The following is a 22,545-nucleotide window of genomic DNA, read 5'->3' as shown; positions in this document are numbered from 1 at the left end:
ACATAGTCCAAGTGGGGCCTTAGGAGTTTTACAGTTCTGGGTGAACCTCAACCTCCTCCTCCTCAATTTTTCTTTTTCTTTGTCTTCCAGAGTTGATAAGTGAACTGCATTATCATGAACAGCTTTATTGATGAAAAATAACACCCCTCAAATCACCCTCCATCTGTTTATATATTTTTTTCAGGTATGGAAAACACCACTGTCTGCCTTTTCCACAGTCATTCCCAGTTCCCTGCTAATAGACCACTGTTTTGGTCGGCTATTAGGCAGCTATGTACTTCAGGGGAGATTGCTGCCCTGCCCACTACAGAGGGGATATCTGTATTAGGGTATTACTCTAAGTCGAGCAAGTAAGTCTGGTACTCCTTTTAGTGGTTGCTATAGGAAACTGGCATGTAGTGCAATTCTGGCTACTGCTTGAACCAACTGGCGGCAGAACTGGGACTTTGGTGAAACAATATTTGGCCATTTTTAATTTGTGCCTTTTGTATGGAGCCTCTGAAGAGAGCCCTCCTATGGTTTAGTATATATTTATCCTGCGCAGCACGCAGAGGGCAGAGGCCATGGCAGGATCTCCAGAACTCTGAAGCTGTGAGTCCCAGGGGTCTAGCTTTCTGTCCGTGTGTTCCGGGGACAGACTGCGCCTGTGGCTTCTTAGTGGTGTGTGTTATGGCCAACTCAGCTGATAGGTTCCACTCTCTTTGATGGCTTCTGTTATGTCTGTTGGAAATTCAGCTGTCAGTCTTCACATTCTGTTACAGACAATGGATCTTCCCCCGTCTCCTGCCCCCTGCACTTAGGATTTTCTTTTTGTCTTTGATTTTCAAGTTACTAACTTGTCAACATGTGGGATTCCCCACTATCCCTTCTTGGGTAATAATTCTGTTTGGGATTTATAGCACTTTTTGAATTTGTGGTGTGTTTTCTTTGGTCAATTTTGGAAACTTCTTAGCCATTAGCTCTCCAAGTGTTGCTTAGCCTCTCTAGCCCTCACTGGCTTGGAAGCTCTTTGGAGCCTTCTCTGTGCCCAGATTAAAACATTTTTTTGTCTAGGTGTTCTACTTGTTCTCAGTGAGGAGATGAGTCTTCAACAAGCATCATTACCATTGCCAGAAGTAGAAATTCTCAGTTTTTTCTCACTAAGGGCTCAGAATATTTCAGGGTTTAATATTAATTTAGAACATCTTTTTATATGAGAAAAAAATCTATTAAATTTCAAGACTGATTGTGACAGCCCGAGAGAATCTAAAGAAGACACAGTAGATCTCAAGTCTCCAAAATGAGGCCAAATTTTATTTTATCAGCATATTCAGCTACTTTACATTATTCCTCTCTCCACAAGCTATTATTATTTTCATGTGATTCGTCATAGTCCACAGGAGTGCTCTAGAAGCTTACTATTGTATATGAAAGGGGACCAGTCCTCACTGCAGGGCCCTTGTGTGGGGGACGAGGAACAAAGTAGCTATTAGACCAACAGTTTGCTCAGTACCAATTGCCATCACTGCGTAGCCATATATGAGCTGTCCTAGTGACACAGGTCAGAATAAATCTACAATTGCTGAGTTGTTTAAAGTTTGTTGGTTTGGGGGAGCAGAAGCTGTGTTCACAGCAGAGCAAAGGGAAGTGGACTTATCTTCCCAGCCCAAGTGGCCTCATCTCAGACAAAGGGCATGAGACCGAGTGATCATGGCAGAGGCCACACCTTTTCTCTAAACCTTTGCTATAACCTGTTGCCTGCCTATCTGATTCACCCACAATCCCCAATTCACCTGCTTTTGCCTGCATCTATGGGATATTTCTTTACACTTTTATTCTCCCACCTCTGTTTCTCTTTTATCAGTAAACTTATATCTTCATCCCCAAGTTTTCGTTGGCTTGTCAGGGCACAGAGAAGGGAGCAGGTTCTTAGGAAAAACTGTGAGTGATAGTGAGGTACACAGAGTGGTGATGCTTTCGTTAGCAGAAACAGAGGAAGACCTGAGAGTGCAACAAGTCTTGGGATTCCTGCAACTGACATGCCAATGATCTTGTGGATTACATCAGTAAACTTTATGAAGGTTCTTCTCGCCAGCACATTAATATCTTCTTCAGCTTCTCTGCCCCTACTCTCACATAAAGGATAATTGTTTGAAAAAGTTAAGTATACTTTAAGGAGCCTTTTGGAAAAATCCAGACTTTGGGAAACTCATGGAACGATTGGAACAATTTGATTCTTTTAACAAATACATTTCAAGGGAAGAGATTGAGGGGAAATCTACAGATTAGAAAAAGACTTAAAAGAGAAATCAATCAATTGAAATATCGAGACATTATCTGGATCCTTATTGAAACAAATATACTGTTAAAGAAATATGATACTTATGAGACGATTAGAAATTTGAACACTGGCTGGATATTTGATATTAAAGAATTATTAGTAAGCTTTTAGGTGTGATATTGGTGTTATAACTGTGTGGGTTTTTTTAAGAGTCTTTTTAACTGTGTGTTTTTTTTTAAGAGTCTTTTTAACTGTGTGTGTTTTTTTTAAGAGTCTTTTTAAAGACAGATACTGAAATGTTTGTAGATGAAATGAAATAATGTTTGGGATAGGCTTGAGATAATACAATGGAGGAAGGAGGTAGAGGTCTAGATCACATAAAATTCTCCGAACTGATATTTGTAAAATCTAGGTGAAGAGAACATGGGGGTTTGTTATACTTTTTTACCTACTTTTGCACATGTTTGAAATTTTCCACAATAAAAAGAAAAAAGATCTCTGTATCTTTGGGCAACTTTGTAGAAAGAGTTCCAAACAACTCACAATTAAGATGATTCACCCTGTCCATTTCACTTAGCATAGTGTCACTAAACTGAGGCCTTTTGCATAAAAAAGCTTCAGGGTCTGAAGAACATAGCACATATTGTGGGGTGGATTTTCAATTTCATGTAAATGGATATTGGCTTGAAGCCTGCTCTCTTTTAGGCTGAATGTGTACAAATGATCATCCAGGTTATTCTTTTTCTTTTTTGTGGCTAATACTTACTTTCATGCCTTTGAAATGGGGTTCCATCACATATCACGAGACTGCCCCAGTTTTTTACAGACTGTTCTTGGTCCTGAATATTCCAGACAAAAAGTGAATGGATAAAATAAAGTTTGGTAGAATTTCTCTCCACATAGCTAAAATTATTTGAATCCATACTGAGTGTCAGGTGCTATGCTGAGTATTTTATGTGCAATATTTCATGAAATCCTCATAATTACTCTATAGAAAGGTATTATTATTATACCTTTCTTTTTGAGATGAGAAAATGGAAGCTTGGAGAGTTTACATAACTTCAGCAAGGTCACGAAACTAGTAATTAAAGTATGGAACCAGCTGGAGTTTGAAACCTAGACTGCTTGACCCCAAAGTCTGAACTCTACCACAAACTTCAAGTTCTATAATAATTCAGTTTATTGCAGACTAAATTAAATCTAGGCCCTTTGAAATATGTATATTTAGGCAAAGGCAAAAAGAAAGATTAAAACAAAACAAAACAAAAGTAAAACCAAATGTTAAACCTCCAAAGACATCTTTAGGTTTGCTAGAACTTAAAGGCTTATGGCGCTAGGCCAGATGAGGTATTTGCTGTTGTGGGAGTGACTTTCCATGAAGCCTTCTGGAATCTTCCTCAGAGCACCTCACAACTGCAGGTAGTACATTTTCTTCTCTTTCTTGGCTACTTAAGGCAGGGATAAGATGGGCTTTCTTGATCCACATGATTTGGCAATCCTGGTAACGATCCGAGATTTTGTTTTCCATGGGTGATGTTACATCGTCATTGGAAGAACACCAGGATTTGCTCAGCCTCTTAACAGACTATCAGTGTAAGGCTCTCTCTCTGAGATGGTGGCCAGATCAAATTCAGCAGGGAAATAGATCAATGTCTCCTGGGTTAGCTTCATTTTTCAGGTGGTTTGAGTAACTTAAGGCTGGGGAAAGACAAACTGCCCACTGTGGTGGGGGTGGGGGTAATTGTGTAAGGAAGATAATGATACAAGATAAAGAATAACTTAAATTATTTCATACTAGAATATTCTTTAGGTCTCATTTCAGAGTGCTCCAAAGCATGCTTCTTATTTTGAAATATCCCCAAGGGACCTGGTAGCAAAGATAAGCCTGTGACTATGCAGCTCTTGCTACAGGTTTTAGTTTTCCATCAATATACCTGCAGTCTGTCTTTGACAGTGATGGCATTGGAAGGAGCTCTGAAATTGGGACTACACAAGCTTGCAATCACTTGGGAAGATGAACCATATAGCTAGAATGGCTGCAGAATAGACTTGAGGAGGAGGCATCCAGTCAAAAGACCTAATATGTGGAAATCCCTGCTATAAAGCACACCAGTTCTTTGTGACTGTGTTGAAGTTCCTGGGCTGGAGGCAAACACCAGGGGTAAAAGAGAAATGTAGTTAGGTGGGCTGGTTCAGTTACTTTAAAGTGGAAGCAGCAGGTAGTGTGTCTATGAGGCCAAACTTCTGAGGCTGTTTCTGAGAAATTTAAGACCCATATCAGGAGCAGCACTGTCTTCAGCTGATGGAATTCTATTGCCCCATAGACTGTCTATAGAAGGTTCCATGTTTTGGGATGTAACTTGCTGGCAGAGGCTCTCCCTCTAATGTGTGGAACTTGAGGCTCAGGACAGTTGTTCACTCTCCTCCTAGCTTTCGCGATGCAGTTGTTTGGCTGAGCATCTGTTCACAGGGACCTTGGCAATTTCCTAGAGAGCCCATTTTAAGAGGGCCATGGTATTTGTTCCTCTTTTTTCCACCTGAGAGGGAGCTTGTTTTCTGAGGCTTCTTTAAGGCAAGGGTCCCTAATTCCCTGCTTCAGACCACTACCTGTCGGTGGCCTATTAGGAACCAGGCCACACAGCAGCAGGTGAGCAGCAGGCAAGCCAGACAAGCTTCATCAGTATTTGCAGCTGCTCCCCAGTGCTACATCACAGCCTCAGCTCCACCTCAGATCATCAAGCATTAGATTCTAATAGGAGCACTCGTCCCTGGTGCTGAAAAGGTTGGGGACCACTGCTTTAAGGAGCATTAAGGTGAGAGTTCCAAGTACTGCCTTATAAGATAGAACTCTCTACAAAATAGTTCTCTTTGCAATGGCACTAAATCTGGATGCTTCTTGATTCTCCAGCTCTGCCATTAAAGTGGTTACACAGAAGAGAATTCGGAGAGCAAATTTCCTCCTCCTCACCTTTTAGTTTTAGTTCATTTGCTTCTTTTACCCAATGACTGGTACTACAGAAGTAGCATATCTCATTGAGTTTTAAAGAGAGCAGAGCTTTTAAGGGAAGTCATACATTTCTCCTTCCATGTGGATCATCCCATAACTCCGTCGTGGTCTCTTGGATTCACACAAATGATTTATTGAGACAGTACTCCTAGGAGAACAGCTAAGAAAGCAGAGGAACCAGAAGAGGGAATGGGAAGAAGCTATTCAAGTTACTATGGATGTATAACAAATTATCCCTAAACTTAGTGGCTTAGAACTATGGCACCATTTACTTTGCTCAAAAATCTGCAGTTTGGGCTCAGTGTGGACAGCTTGTCTCTGCTCTATTTGGTATCAGCTGGATTGGCTCAGTGATAGGGGTGAGATCATGTGAAGACTGGTCATAGGTTCTCGCTATCGGATGATATCTCAGGTGAGGCTGTCAGCTGAAACATCTCCTAAATGTGGACTCTTTATAGAACATAATATTCAGAGGAAAAAAAAAGTTGTAAAATGGTACCATTTTTAATATGATACAGCATATAGAAATTCAATAAACACAGTCTACTATAGATTACTTATGGATATATCTATAAGTAGTAAAAATATTAAAATATAGACACAAGTTCAAAATAATGATTATACCTAGGGGACTGTAGAGGTTTGACCTTCATCTGTAATATTTTATTTGTATAAAAATAAATATGATAAACTATTTTCATTTGTTATATGTGGATAAAGAATCACAGTTATTTGCTATCATTTGTATATACATAAAAACATTTTTTATAAAAAAAAATTTTGTAAAATAAAAACATCTTTTTGAGTTAAATATATTTACTAAATATATTTAGTGCTACCAAAAAAGGCAATAAGGTGGAAGTGAAAACATAACAGAATGAAAAAATAAAATAAAATAATGAAGAGTTGTAAGAAGTTAGACATAAACTGGACGTTAAAATCTGTAATGGAGTTATGCAGGGTTCAACACATTGTGGAAAATAAGACTTTTCAGTGAATATGGAGAAAAAGGGACAAAGATTAAAATGAATAGAGAAAGGATAGGTGTAGGGACCAGAGAAAAAGCACCAGCAGAAATGATAATTGTTCTTGAGGGAGAGGACACCCTCCAAACTGGGGAAAGTTGATAATTAAAGATTTAAAGGAAGAAAAAGTTTCTTGAGGCAAAGAACTTGAATGAAGATTGAAAGGACTTGCAGGGGTCCTGATAAGATTCAGGAAAGAAGCCTACTCCTAGACTCCACTTGGATCTTTTGAATTACGAGGCTAAAGAAAAGATCCTTAAGCATCCAGGTTGAAAAACAATCTACCTAGAAATAAAGATCAGGCTAGTCTCAGAGTTCTCCCTACAGAACTAAAGAACTAATGGTAGTTCGCAGCTTTGAATGTAGAAGCCCAAGACTTGTCTCAATCTGTGAAGACAACATTAGAAATTTGGTAATATGCCGAGTTGTAAACAACTTGAAAAGTTAAAGTTTTACTCCAGCCAATTGAAGAATAAAGGACTTGGGAATGAGGAAGCCATGATACAGAGATTTACAAATACCTTTTTATTCTGTTTAGATTCTACAATCAGGAATCCAACTGTCTTAGATATTCTCAAATGAATTTATAATCCAGGGGAGAACCTAGGGTCTGTAAAGTTTTCATTGGTTGTTATTGCTGATTTTTGCTATTTTTTTTTTTTAGCATCAAGATATGTGTTTTGTTGAGTAACATTCTTTACCTCATGGTTCAGGTAGAATCTCTTGTTACTTAAAATATGACAAAAAACACTTTTCTAGTCCAAGACAGGATTACAATATTTAAATGACAGTGACATTGTATTTGCAGAATTACTAAACCCAGAAAGTATTTTTTTCTTCCTCCACTGAAATTGATTTTTTATTTAGCAATATAACAGCATTACATTGACAAGAAACTTGAATAATAATTTTATGCTGCTTAGAACTCATTTTGAATGACCTGAGTATATAGGGTTTTTTTTTTGTAATTATGAAAAATGAATAAACTGCCAGTGGCAGATATAATCTGTGATTAAAACCCTCTTTGTAACATCTTTCAACTAGGACTTGTGAATGACTCTTCTTGGGTTAATTGTACTTAAAATCAGAATATGTAATATAAGTTTAACCGTGTTAAATTATGCACAGAAAAAGAACTTTAAAGAATAAAATAGTAAATGAGGATATCTTTGGGTAGTGAGATTCTGAGTGATTTCAACTTTATGTATTTGTATATATTTAAACATTTTTCTACATTAATAAATTATTTTTATAGTCAGAAAATAGGTGCTATTATAAAAATCAACATGTGAGTTTTATATATATATATATATACTATATATATAGTATATATATATACTATATAAATATATTTATATAACTTGCATCATATAGTATATATATATACTATATATATACTATATAACTTGTATCATATACTATATATATATATACTATATGATACAAGTTATATAAATAAATATGTATGAGAAAATATATATATATATATATATACTATATGATACAAGTTATATAAATATTATGTATGAGAAAAAGAACGAGAGAGGTATGCCACAGTATTAAATGGACAGTCTGCTGTCTTTGGATGTTAGAACTATAAATGATTTATTTCTTCTCTTTTTTCCCTTTTCTTTCTTTTTCTTTTTCTTTTTAAAAAATTTTTACATGTGAGATGGCTATATTTCTTTCCTACTGAACAAAAACTTTATTTTATAAATACGCCAAATAAAATATATTTTATTCAGCATAAAAATGCCAAGATGGGTATATATAGAAAAGATATAGTTTCTATTTTTAATTCTGTAAAAGTAGCCCTCATTTAAACTGTAGCCTTCTCATCTTACAAATAAATTGCTTTGAAAATTGATGGTGGTCCAAACACTGAAATTTACTGCAAGACTCATACTAATAAAATAATTTTAATTAAAATAATTATTTTAAGCAAAATAGCTATGATGAAATTAACACTTTTAAGTAAAATTATTACAGTGAATCAGAAGACCTGGATTTTGGAATTGAGATTCTAAATCATGGTTTTTCTTTCTTTTCTTTCCTTTTTTCTTTCTTTTTCTTTCTTTCTTTCTTTCTTTTTTCCTTTCTTTCTTTCTTTTCTTTCCTTTTTCTTTCTTTTCTTTTCCTTTTTTCTTTCTTTCTCTTTCTTTCTTTCCTTTTCTTTCTTTCCTTTTTTCTTTCTTTCTTTCTTAACAACAACAACAGCACCAACAACAACAACTTTCTCTCTCTCTCTCTCTCTCTCTCTCTCTCCCTCCTCCTCCCTCCCTCCTCCTCCTTCCTTCCTTCCTTCCTTCCTTCCTTCCTTCCTTCCTTCCTTTCTTCTTTCTACCATGGTTTTCAAGAAGAAAGGGCTTTTGGGTTGACTTTAACTCCAACTTCCTTATTTGACGCAGGGAAAAGTGAAATGAGTAGCTTTGAGTTTCACATTAATTTACCCTAGAATTCAGAGTTTCAGTGATTTCTCTGATCATAACCAGGCTCCTGGAGAGTATCGTCTTTTAGAGGTGATACAGAGGAAAAGTGACATATGTAAGCTGTAGACTATTTACCTAATGCATCTTAAAGATTGCCTGTTTTGTTTTTATAATTATGTGAGGCGCCTTTTAATTCCTGCATCATAGCCCCATGGCTACAGCTGCCTGGTAACCATCTTGAAAGGAAGCACAAAATCCCCAGTGCTATTTTTCTTGCTGAGAATTTCACTATAGAATGCCACTGGAGGAAAATCTATGAAGAGGTCACTGAAAATTGAACAGCATCTAGGATTAAATTAGCAAAATATATTTAGTTCCTCTTGTACTATTTTTTTAGAATAAAATCAGTGGCACATTTACAGTCATGTGCTGCATAAAGGTATTTTGTCAACAACAGGACTGCATATAGGACAGTGGTCTCATAAGATTACAATGGAGTTGAAAAATTCCTGCCACCTAGTGACATCATAGACATCTTAACATTATCATAATGTAATGCAACACCCGAGTGTTTGTGGTGATGCTGGCGTAAACAAACCTACTGAGCTGCCAGTCAGCCCTATAAAAGTATAGCACATACAATTATGGACAGTACATAATACTTAATGATAATAAATGACTATGTTGTTGGTTTATATATTTACTATATTATACTTTTTACCATTATTTTAGTGATTCTTTCTACTTATAAAAGTTTGCTGTAAAACAGTATGCTGTGTTATGTAGGCAGTAGCTTCATACAGCTGGTGTTTATCACGTCTCTTGATTGCATTATTTTCTCTTGTGCTTGATTTAATCTTGTGTTGTTTTATACAGGAACATGCTGTGCAAGTTTGTAGTCTAGGAGTAATAAGCTATACCATAGAGCCTAGGTGTGTAGCAGGCTATACCATTTAGGTTTGTGTAAATACACTCTACAATGTTCACACAATGACAAAATCACCTAACAATGCATTTCTCAGAATGTATCCCTGTTGTTAAGTGGCTCATGACTGTACTTGAAAAGATATTTTACATTTTACTGAAACTACCAGGCTTACAAAATAATAATAAAAAAATCTATCCAATAGTCCATCTCAAGAGTTTATAAGTTAAGAGAGAGGACAGCAATGAGGAAAATGATCTTATTAGCATGGCAGTGGTGTGGGGTGATGATAATGATGACTTCATTTGCCATGGCCAGGCATCCAAGGGTATTCTGGGCAAGCCTCATTTTCTAAGGCACATTCTAGTTTTACAAAAGCACCACAGCAAAGAAATTTTTTGAGATACTGTTGAGATAGGACTCTGGGGTTGAGTTTTCTGAATATGAGGCAGCATAATGACGTATTAGCTGGGATTCAAGGCTTTCCTTTCATGCACAAGTGATCAAATTTACCATTTCCACTAGATGGCATTAGAAACTTCTGAAGCCATGAACTAATTACTAGTCACCTTTTTAGGCTGTAAATTACACCTGCATGTTTTAAGAGGTAATTGGCAATTGACTTTCTGGTGTGTTTTAACTCTGATGCCAGGTACATGGTTAAGACATTGGTATCAGATCTCTCCCTCGACATAAATAGCTCCTGGGATTATCAGAATGTCATTCCACGTCTCATATTTCAAACAAGAGTTTTGAAAGCAACATCTACCCTCATCTCACCATAAATCAAAACCAAGAAACACTACCTCTTCCTACCCTAGGAAGGCAATCAGTTTAGAGCAAATGTGTTAGGCAGAAAGGGTAAACCAAAACTTGTTTTCTCAGAATGCGAAGGAAGTTTTTGTTTGTTTCTTTTGAATAGGATGCTGTGTTTCAAACATGAGGGGGCCAAAAAAGTTTTTTGAACATTTATTGGCTAATTCTAGTGGTTGTTATAGTGTAATTATGTAGGTTTTTAAATTATACATGAAAATTTACAGTGTCTAGGATGGGTACACATTGCAGTGTTTCTGAAAAGTGTTTGCTTCTGTCCAGCTAAACTGAGGAATAACAGGTTTAGGGGGTGCATGTGTGCGTGCATGTGTGTGTGCGTGCATGTGTGTATATGTGTGTGTGTGTGTGCATGTGTATATATGTGTGTGTGTGTGCGTGCATGTGTATGTATCTTTTTCTTTTGTCACAGTGGTGTATCTCTATAGCTGCCACTGCTGCCACCACTCCTGCCTGCTTCCTAGCCTGGCTTTCATCATTTCTTCCTGTTGATTGGTGTCACCTTGCATGCTTAGAATGTCTGCCTGTCTGTTCAGAGTGTGAACACATTCCTCAGAATGCTGATCTGCTCGTTTCACACCAGTGTCAAAATGACTTATTAAATTCAGCACCTCCTGATACTCAGTGGCTGATGTGTTGCTGTCCAAACAGTAAATGACAATAAGCATATGCAGCTGGTGGGCCTAGCAAACTCATTTAATTTGATAAAAATGTCACTGCAACATGCTTTAAATCGCTGTCCTTTTCATCATTGCTAATTGCTAGCTATAGACCTTTTTCCTATGCTTCATACAGTGTTAGAATACTGCTTCTTCCAGCCTGATTAAGAATTTAAAAAAATGTAGAATTCCTTTTCAGTGGCAGCATTATTTCATCAAGAGATGGATTTTGCTCTTAATTAGCCAACATGCCACTAGGGAAGCTTCAGAGTCATGGGTGTGAAACAGCCTCAAGCAGCAGATCAATCTAAAGGAAAAAAATGGTGGCTGGGGAATAATTGGCAGCTCCGGTGAACGTGGGCTGGTTATAACAGTGACAATATGTTCCAGTGGAATATCACAAACCTCTCTCCCCTATATCCAACTTGGCACATTTCAAGCTCAACAAAAGCTGAACAATATATCCCATGGTTATTTGTCTCCTGTTTTGTCTTTTTTTGCTTGCTGCTTCATTGAGATTTTCTCATGTGTTGAGTTGACAATCTGGACATTTCCCCTGAATGGATTTGGGGATTAAGAAGGAATATGAATTCTAAAAATAATAATCCTTCAGTAGGTTGGTGCTTAAAAACAGATCTGGAACCGATCCATACACCACCTCCACCACCACCACCACCACCACCACCACCACCACCACCCAACAACAACAACAACAAAAAAACCATGCAAGCCCTCCACCAATTTGCTAAACCCAAATGTTGATTAAAAACACACATACACATTCACACATAAATTGACTCAAACTTTTTTGAGGGATGCTTACTAGAGTGAATAGAAACTGACTCCATTTTTAAAAATTATACAGTCAAAAACATTGTAACATAAATTTTTCCCCCAGTGAGTTGATATTTAATTTGATTCAAATTCCTACTTTTTTTTCTTTTAAAATAAGCTTTGTGTGAGGAGCTTTACTCCTAGAGCAAGGAACCGACAGCTACGTAGGCCACCAAGTCCTCTGCCCACCAGTTAGCACTTCCTCTCAGTAGAAGGCTTTACCAGGAATCTGACTTGTACAAAATGGACTGAACAAAGAAGGGAAATTTTTTCTTCCTCCGGTTACTCTTGCATTTTAGGGATCGATAGCCTTTCTTCTTCCCTTCACTAAACATGGGGCATTGATCCTGTATTATTTCCTGTTTTGTTGGTGTGGTCGAATGTTTTTCTTAAAGTTGTTCATGGAAGAAAACATAGCAGTCATTTAGGTGCAAATTCCTGTGATCTCCCCAGTCATCTTTCCACTTTGTTTGGCCGATCTAAATAAGAGTCAGTTGATGATATGAGTAACCCACTTGGAAATAAAATTTTGCTTTGATTCCTAAACTACATCTGAAGTTAAGAGGTACACTTCAGTCACCAGACATTCTCAGGTTGTGAGAGATCATTTTGTTTTCTCTTCTGTTTGCGTGCTAGGGCCACTTTTACCTCTGGCGTGTGCAAGAAGAAAACGTCTTTGCAGGAAGGCCCAGAAAGGCTCTTTATGTTTAAATTGAACAATGCCAAAGAACAAGACTGAATTCTCTCATGTCAACATCGGTCTACTTGTGCAGTCCCAAACAATAGGGAACAAAAGCTCTGTGTCCTGATTAACGTGATGTATCAACCATATTAGAGTCCCCAGAAACTGATTTTGGGTGCTGATGTGTGTGTATGTCCCATACCTGGCAGATACATGGTGAAAGGCAAAGGCTAGTGCCCCCGTGGTTGACATATTGAGGCACAAGAACCCATCCAGGTTTTCAGCTCATTACAGAACTTCCCCAGTCCCAGCTGCAACTCCTCTTTACATATCAGTGCCTTACAGAGTCTATTTCCAAGTGTGTTTTCAACCAATTTATGAAAATTTCAGCTCAATAAGGGAAATCATACTTAACATCAACCCAAATTAGAACTTAGGTCCTCCAGGGTTTGGCCTTATCTTAACATCGACTCTTATTTATTGAACGGCAGAGACTCTTTTAGAATTATTATATTCCCTAAAGCTACAAGGTAGTTTTTCTTGGTCACATAAAATACAAGTGTTTTTTTTTTTTTTTTCTTTCTCACATATAAGCCGTATATACACACATTCTGTTCTGAAGTATTTAAGTACTAAGGTCCCCATTCACTTATCCTGTCCCAATCCAGGCCTGCTCCAAGAAGCGATCACCTTCACGCCTGGCCTGGAGTCATTAGCTTCTACTTTTCTGCTCTCACATATGTCTATGGGCCTATAGAAATCACCTAGTGTTATTCTGGTGGTTTATTTTTCCAAACGTGAATGGTTTCACCCTGTGTGTACCATTCCACAGCTTGCTCATTAAACTGAATAGTGTGTCTGAAAGCTAGCCAGATTGAGGTCCCTAGGAGACCTGGGTTATCCTTTTGAAAAATATTAAGGGCTTCCATAAAATAAAAAGAGCAGAGTTTATTTAGCAGTTTCTCTTCATTTTATAGATGAGAAAAGGGGGGCCCAGAGAAGTTAAGTGACTTATCCAAGGTCACCTGTACTAAGTGCTAGAGTGTGTGAGAATCCAGGCTGGGCCGATTCCCCAACATGCATGGATCCTTCTGTATCATTAGGTTCCCCTGACAGTGCCACCTTCTTTCTCTTCTCTCTATACTTCTCTCTTACCTGCTTTACTCTTGCAGTTATATTTGTCTCTAGGTCCATATTTCTGATATGAGTGTCCTGCTTTGGGGGGCCAGATTTATGTCAACCTAGAAAGTACTCTGGGATGAACACATATATTGAAAAACATTGTGCAGAGAGGTACGAAGTGTCTTAGGCATTTTCATATTTTATTTTATTTTGCCAACCAAATAGTTTTGTAAACCTTTGGGCTATTCTAATCCTACAAATCTTTTAAAGACTTTTCCCCAGCAGGTTTACTTCTCATGCTCAATGGGAAAGTCTGTAGGAGGGATGTGGGAAGTAATCGCTTAGGGAGATATTGCCCCATAAACATGAATATGGTGATCACAGTAGTTCCTAAACAAATGTTGGTGGTGGTTTCATGGGTTGACAGGAGTTTCTGTTTTGAAATGGCTGCAACATCGGAATGGGAGGACAGGCTCAGTAACTCAGTCACTTAATAAATGAAAGAGCCCTTATCCTCCCCAAAGACTTTCATAGTATTTGAGACTCAGTGGCTAATTCTAAAGAACTTCCATTGTTGAAAACAGTCCATTGAATGCAGCAGTTTGAGAAGCCATTTGTGAGTACTAATGGATGAACTATCTGTGAAAAAAAAATTGTTAAGAAAAGTCCTGTTTGTAAATTCTACTTACCCATATGGAATGAACTAATTTTTGCATCTCAGTACCAAGATTTGGAACTTCACATAGATGTATTTGAACATAAAATTTTAAAGCCATCGTTGCCCTGGCTACGTGCTACAGAACCCCCTATCGACCACCTGGTTAGTTTTCTGAGAGTTTCTGCGGGAAAGGTTTACAATGGCTGGTTTCTGGTTTGATGTCACATCGATAAATTATGGTGCTTTAAACAGATGTGATCTCACAGTGTGTAATCCTTTAGGGTAAAGCTTGTGAAAGGTTTCTTTCCCCGCTTGGTTTCATTGTAGTTTTGTTGTTTGGAGGTTTTATGTTGTTCATTTAGCTCTCTGGCTATTGGGGTTTTATAGTCGTATTTCCTTTGTTTAATATAATTTCCTTTTTTCTTTTAGCTATTTTTGTTAGGGTGCCCAGAGGCTTCAGTTATGAGTGGCTGTAAAGTAAAATATATTATGATTATTACAATGATAAAGTATAAGCTTTTAAGAGTCTGCTTATATTGACCCATATATTCTCTTTCTCTCTCTCTCCAAGGTACACAGAGACACATTGGAAACACAGTATAAAACGGCTGCCAATTTAAAAGCAGAAGAAGAGTAAACTCTAACGTATAGTGGGAGAGTGTCAAGCTGGACCTGTCCAGCAGAAGTGAGACTTCCATTGCCTCTTCTCTACTCTGTGAAATGGCAGAAGATGTCAGTCCCTGGGTTTGAACTTGGTCGATAATGCTTATTCCCCAACCTTTTTCAAGCTACCTAACTCCCCAGAGTCTTTGTTTTCTTTTCTGTGAATTAGGAGACAAAGAGTTCTTCATGCTGAGGTTGTCGTAAGGACTGAATGAGGTCACGTGTGTGGAAGCACCAAGCATGGTTCCCAGCATATAGATGCTCAATAAATGTGAACTAGTTTGACTATGACCTCCACTCCTTGTTCCTTCATGGAGCCTGGTCTCTGGTGGCTGGTCTATGGAGCTCCGGGGTCCCTGGGACATGGCAGTTTTCCCAAAGTGGGCACTAAGGCTGTGGTGTCCTCTATACTGAGGTCTCCTGTGCCACCTGCTCCCTTCAAGTCATGGATCCCAGGCTCCACTCCAACAGAACTTTGAGTGTGAGATGATAATGATTTATGAATGCCGTTCCTCCAGACAGTGTTTGCAATATTACAGGTTTTACTTTTATTTTACTTGGCACTAGAAAGGCATTGAGAATAAAAGGAAACTCTCATGGTGGAATATGGGCACTTTAGCTTTTTTTTTTTTTTTTTTATGGACAAGAAGGAGGCTTTTCATCTTAAAAACTTTCAAGTCATACCCTAGGTAGCAGCTGTGTCTCTCTGCTCACACTGATCTCTTCCCTTCCTGGATAGAATAGTGTCCCCCAATTTATGTCTACCTGGAACCTGTGAAATGACCTTATACAGAAATAGGGTCATTTCAGATAAACTCAAGTTAAGATGAGGTCATATTGGATTTAGGGTAAGTATTTATATGAGTAGAGAAATTTGTACAAGAGATATAGACATACAAAGAATCAGGCCATGTAAAGACAGGCAGAGATCGGCATGAGTGATGTTTCTACAAGTCAAGAAGCAACGAGGATTGCTGTTAACCATCAGAAGGTAGAAGAAGCAAGGAAGGATTCTTTCTTAGAGCCCTTAGAAGGAATATGGCCCTGCCAACACCTTGACTTTGAACTTCTAGCCTCCAGAACTTTACAAGAATAAAATTTTATTGTTTTAAGTCACTCAGTCTATAGTAGTTTGTTACAGCAGCCCCAGGAAAATAATACACTGATTAAGCAGGAAGTTTGCTGAATGTGTGGGACTAGCTCAGTGGGCTAGAAATAGGGAGGGGTGGCAGGGAGATTTCAGTGTCGGGCAAGTGATATTGACTAGAACAGTACTTAGAGTGTAGAGTATGAGGCAGGTGCGCTTCAGCTGGAGGAACAGTGCGTGTAGGCTCTGTGGAAGGACAATATCACAAGTGTTTCTGAGTAACTACCTTTGTTCAATGAGAGTATGCTTCACTTTACAAAAGGAATACATTCCTAAAATATTCCATGTGAGCTAAAGTTTTCTGGAATTTCTCTAGGAGAAAATGAAGTTTGCAGGATCATTAACATTTTAAGAAACTACAGAGATAAAAGAAATCCACTCCCTTTCCTGACCTGGGCATTTTTTATTTTGTAAGTTTTCATCCTTCTACTTGTGAAAGTGAGAACTTCCTGAAATGCGAGAGCCCAAGAAGGGAGGTTGACTTTCTCTCGTTTTCTACAGGGGGAAAAAAAATCATACAACTCTTTAATTTAAGAATTTGAGAATGCTCTCTTTAGACACTTGATGATTTATTTCTGAATGTTAAGGAATAGAGTTTAGCAAGAAGAGGCTATTGTGTGTCAAAACAGAGGAGGCCCTTACTCAATCATTTGAACTAGCAGAGAAAAATAGTGTTGTTGAACCATCCATTCAACAAACATTTTCCAAGTATTTGCTACATGGTAGACACCCTTTTGGGCACCTGAGAAGAAAGATACCAATAATCTTGACCCTTGCCATCAATGACATTGGGGGGAAGGGAATACATAGGCTTATAAATATGCAATAATAGCAATAGCCAACTTTTCTGAACACCTCCAAAATGCTGGGTCCCATGTCAAATGCTTTACATGCAGGACAGTATCATTCCCACAAACATATGAGTTAGGTTCTGTTATTAGTCGCATTTTACAGATGAGGAAACTGAGGCTTGGAGGCCGAGTAACTTGCCTGATGTCTTTCAAATTAAGTAAGTGGTGAAACTGACGTTCAAACCAGTCTGGGGCCCCGGAGGTTCACTCTTCATCACTGTAAGTGTTGCATGGGCTCAAGAGTCAGACTCCCTGTGTTGGAATCTTGTACCCACCCTCGGCTAACTGTGCCCTTGAACAAATTACCTGGTCGTTTGGTTCTTCAGAGGAGGTTAATGGCAGTACCTGCCTCACAGGGTTGATGTGAGAATGAAATGGTCTGATGCAGGCAAAGTGTTTAACACAGCACCCTGTGTGACAAGGGCAGTTATGAACAATCAGCGTTTGTTACTACACACTGGGGGAGGGAGGGCTACTGTAGGGGTGTGGCCGGAGGGCTGTGGAGCAAAGGGTTTCCAGATTAGGCTCTGCCTCCTGCACGATGCTTTGGTTTTGGTCCAGGCGTGAATCATTTTTGAGGTCAAAAGGGAGACTTGTGTGTAAGGGAAGCTTTGGAAATGTGGGCAGTGGGAGACATGGAGAAAAAACCACCAGGGGATTGGTCTTCATAAAGTCCCATTTTAAAGTGATTGTGGTTTCAGTCCATTTAAATGCATTCCACCATAGTATTTGTTATACAGGCCGTAATCTAAGGGTGGGAATGGAGGTGTGCTGGAAAGTTTCCTAGGCCACAGAAACTCCAGCCTGAGTAGATTAGGGAATTAAGAGCTTTTAAAAAATATGTAAGTGCTATTTGGGAGTGGTAAAACAGTAGCTTCCAAAATTTGAGAACAATTTACCTCAAATCATTTTAATACATGGTACTAGCAGAAAGCTGATTCTGAGAAAATGGCAGGTAAATTTACAGGAGAGATAAATCGATGGGGACTGGTAATTGGTACATAAAGCTACCTGGTAATGGTGGCATTCTGAAGTGCGGATGCATGAACTTGAATCTAGTGCTTGGCTAACTTCTATAGAACCTTCAAACTTTAGCTTAAATATCACCTCCTCTAGGAAGCCTTCTCTGATCCCCCAGAGCCCATCCTCTATGCTTTCCTTGTTCATTCTGAACAACTTGAATGTAGCATTTACTGTACCTTGTTGCAATAATTGTTCGAGGAGTGTGCTCTCTTACTATAGCTCCCATCATATTTCTAACACTATTTAAGCAGCACATAGTAGGTATACCCAAGTTGTAACTGAACCAAGTAGGTACCCAAGTTGTAACTGAACCAATATGGGTCCAGAAAGGGGGGACTCGAAGAATACTGATGATAGTCTCTCATTTAATAATCTTGCATCAAACAGACCTTGGCTCTACATATTCGAATTTTAAGTTCAAGGTATTATCAATCTGCATCCCTTTTATAACATTAATTCTACCTAGAATAATTATTTTTCCCCATTCAGACCTGGAAAAACCACAGACCTCAGGCCATGCACTTTATTCTTGGAAGCAAAGCAAATGTGGATGGCCTGGATTCAGGAGAGAGAAGGGACATCGATCCATCTTTCCTAAGAAGAAGGAAACCAGTTAAGCTTAGGCAAGATCCACTATAAAGCAGAGAGCAAGGTCATGGGAAGACAGTCTAATCTATCAAGGCCAATGGCACCACTCATTACCTCTCTAATGCTCCTCTAATATGGGGGCAATCTGGGAATTATACGTACGTTCGGATCAGCTGTATCTTCTCGGGACAGCTCTACGATCTGGGCCTGAGATGTTGAAAATGTTTTTCTAAATGTCTTCTCAGGAAGCTTTGGGATGATTTCAAACTTGAAAAAAGAAGTTGAGGGTAGAAAATTACCTTTTGTTCCTTTTTTGCAGGATATGTCATTGCAAATCAGTGTAGACAGGCTATGAAGTTCTAGATTTTGTTTGAAATTTCTATTCATTGTAGAATAGCCCCCTTGTTGTGTACTGGCAGAAGAAACCCTTTCCTTAATATAAGGCAAGGCATGGCCATAAACCAGGCCGACAGGTGTAATGTATTTGGAATATACTGTTATTTGTTACTTGGAGGTTTATAGCACACAACTCACCCTAAACAAATGAGCTCTAATGCTTGGATTACGAAGGGCTATAAATTTAAGCTTACTCAACTTACGTTTGCTGGGACTACTCTCTTTGCAAATGGCTTCCCACTCTGACTTGTTATTACTACCTGATTCTTCGATGGAGATTAAAAAAATCCAACAAACCCAAATGAATTGGTGCTTTGGAATCTCCAGGTGCTGAACCACTAGAGGGGAGATCTGAGAGTGGGAGCAGGAACTTATGTCTCTAGTTTGGTCCTGCCGGCCGGCTACCAGCAGATGAGTTGCTTGAGTTTTGGGGAAGGCAGGAATATGGACTTGGGAGCAGATAGACTTGGATTCAAATTCTACCTTTACCACTTATGAGTGGAGGGACTTCAACCCTCACGCAGTTGTCTTTTTTATTATTTCTCTTTTTTAACGGGTAATACTTTATAAGTTTGAAAAAAATTAAATACAGGTGCTTGGAATTTTTTCTCTCCTTTGTCTTTATCCATCTTGCTTGCCTCTTCTCTGATACTTGTAGGTGGACATTGTTATTAAATTTTATTATTCTTTTAGTGAAAATATAAACGAATATGAATATGTAATTATTTTCCTCTTTCTTACCCAAAAGGCATCAGATTATATACATTGTTTTGAACTGTGTGCTATTTTTTTCATTTATAACAGCAGAACATAAAAATCTTTCTCATTTTTTACAGTTGCATTGTATTCCATGAAATGTATTTACCATCGTTTATTCAACCAGTACACAGAAAGATTGCATTGTTTCTAGTCTTTTGCTATTAAAAATACAGATTTCCTTTGTGCTCTGAAAGTAGAGTATGAAACCTTTCATAAACTGAAATGGCATACAGTGAAGAAGCAATTGCTTTTGGACACATCTTACTAATAAATGCAAAAAGTAAATTTAGATAAAGCACAGATACTCACAGATACAGTTCAAAGCTATGGCAGTTTAATGTTCAAATGCTGAGTGCAGTTCCCGGGGGAGGAGCTTGGTGATGCCACTGTCTCTGCCTCTATAACAGCTCCCTGAAAAATAAACACTGGATGCTTTTTGCTTTTTGCCTCTTTTTCATAAGAGCGAAAATCCTCTTTGGATTTTTTTTTTCTTTTGATTAGCGGGAACAGGTACTAATATAGGTCTCTCAGAAAAGCAAAGTGGTGTAAAGAAAACTTTTGAAAAGAGGGGTATACCTGTAATGCCACAATGAACAATCTGATCTGTACGTCACATGTGTGCTGGTATGCTTGTAGAAATGCCTTTGTTGGGGAAAGGAAAAATGCATCTGTAATTTTAGTAGTGCTTGAACCACAGGGTTCTAACTTCTTTAAGAGTTTTGTTTAACTGAATGGTGATTAGAATGACTCTGTCATCTCACATTAAAGAATATTTTAAGATAGAATCTTGTGAAATTTATTATCGTATTTACTTTCAGGTATATAATACAGTGGTTGAGAGCATGGACTCCATAGTCGGACACTCCTGTGTTTGAAGCTTTGCCACTTACTGGACATGCCACGTTAGGCCAGGTGGTTGCCCTCACTGAACTTCCGTTTCCTTCAGGTATGAAATGCCTTCCTTAGGTGGTTGTGAGGATTAAATGAGGCAATGATGTAAAGCATTTAGCACAGAAGAGCGTTCAATAATAATAGCCGTTAATACCATAAGACAGAAAATTTCAATTGTCAATCTCTTTGTCTCCAGGGCCTGGGACAGAGTAGGTCTCTTAATAGATGCTCAGTAAATATTTATCGATTGAACACTGTAGGGACACCCATGAAGATGTTATTACTTATTTCATTCCATGTCTTCTTTTATGAAAGCAAATCTCTTTTTGGTCTGTTTCAGGATTAATCATACTTCTAAATAAGTAGTTTGATTTTCTTCTATGGACACTAGATTGTGCAATGGACTGTGTTTCCCTCTTTTCATCTTGGCTGCTAGGAGGCTCAGAACCAAATTTGCTATTCTCCTCTAGCTAGTATTCAGACCTTTAGGGCAGTTGTATTGTAATCCAGTGTTTCTCAGACTTGGTTGTATAGTAGAATCACCTGAGGCCCTTAAAAAATCCTGATTGCCAGGTCACAGCCTGTACCAATTAAGTCAGGATCTCTGGAGGGTGGGACTCAGACATCAGTACTTTTTAAAAATCCTTAGGGATTCTAATGCGCAGATAAGATCGAGAACAGGTATTCTAAACTAACTTTACACATAGCTTTATCTCATTTTTTCTATCCTTATTTTTCTTTCATGGTAATAACTATTATTTCTCTTATCCTCTCCATTTATCCCTTCTCTTTACATGTGGAAATTAATACATGGCTTCTTATGAGTCATCAACAACATAAGGAAGTAGAAAGAATTGAGAAGGAAATCAGGTCTCTAGAAAAAAATTCATTTATTCATTTATGCATACATCATTCATTTATATTCAGCAAATATTTATGAAGTGCTTTGGGCTCAGTTCCACGTTTTGGGGATAAAAATTACCTCTAGGTTAGGTGAAAATAATGTCTAAGAGAGATTCTTTCTAGCAAATATGTTTTTTAGGCGTATGATAATTTCAGGTTGTCTAATAGAGGCTGTGCTTCTGACATTTCTTTTGCCCTCCAGGGAGGATCTTGGTATTTACTCAGAGAAACATCCTAACATGTCCACGGCAGGGCGTGGTAAAGAACCTAGAAATGTGTCTGTCAGTCACTAGAAGGCGTCTTGGCCCCACGAAAGTCAAGTATTTGTATGATGAGGCATAGAGTGGATTTTAGCTTATGTCTTTCATCACTTGGGTAAGTCCTTTGTCAGATGAAAAGGTAGCAGCTGAAAGCATTAGCAGAAACAGTCGTCAGCCTAAGCTTCTTGTGAGAGCAGCAGACTCAGATGAGGAGGTGTGGGCTGATGATAGCAGCAGTGGTCCTCATCAGCATAGACTCACCGTGCTCAGAGCCCCCTCTCCCTCTGGCACTGGCCAAGATGCATCCTGGCCATGTGCAGATCCCGAGGAAGGGTCATCCCATAGCAGCAGTACCTGGTCAGTGGTCAACTAAGGAGGAACAAGCAAAGCAAAGCGGCTCCTGCAGGCCCCCAGTGACATGGTTATTTAGAGATCCGCTGACATATCTGTAGCTGAGAAGAGCCCTTTATAGAACAAAGATAAGTGAGTAGAAAGAAGCCATGCCTAAAAGTATTCAAAGCATAAGTCTAGTTAAGCCTAGCTTCCTGGTACCATTTATGTCATCAGAAATGTGTAGATTACAGGCTGGAAGGCTACTTTTGTTCAATAAGTAGAAACATAGATCGATGAAA

At 38.4% G+C, this 22,545-nt stretch overlaps 1 long non-coding RNA gene across 1 annotated transcript; it reads left to right on the top strand.

Moving 5' to 3' along the window:
* The first annotated feature begins 104 nt into the window (after nucleotides 1-104).
* LOC120621573 (uncharacterized) lies at nucleotides 105-15,386 on the top strand. The gene is made up of 2 exons (XR_005658192.1): nucleotides 105-184; nucleotides 15,004-15,386. It is a non-coding gene; the product is annotated as an uncharacterized LOC120621573 (long non-coding RNA).
* Nucleotides 15,387-22,545: the final 7,159 nt, after the last annotated feature.

This window comes from Pteropus medius, unplaced genomic scaffold, assembly GCF_902729225.1.
Source record: "Pteropus medius unplaced genomic scaffold, Ma_sr-lr_union100, whole genome shotgun sequence".
NCBI lineage: Eukaryota > Metazoa > Chordata > Mammalia > Chiroptera > Pteropodidae > Pteropus > Pteropus medius.
This window is presented reverse-complemented; position numbering and strand designations above follow the sequence as displayed.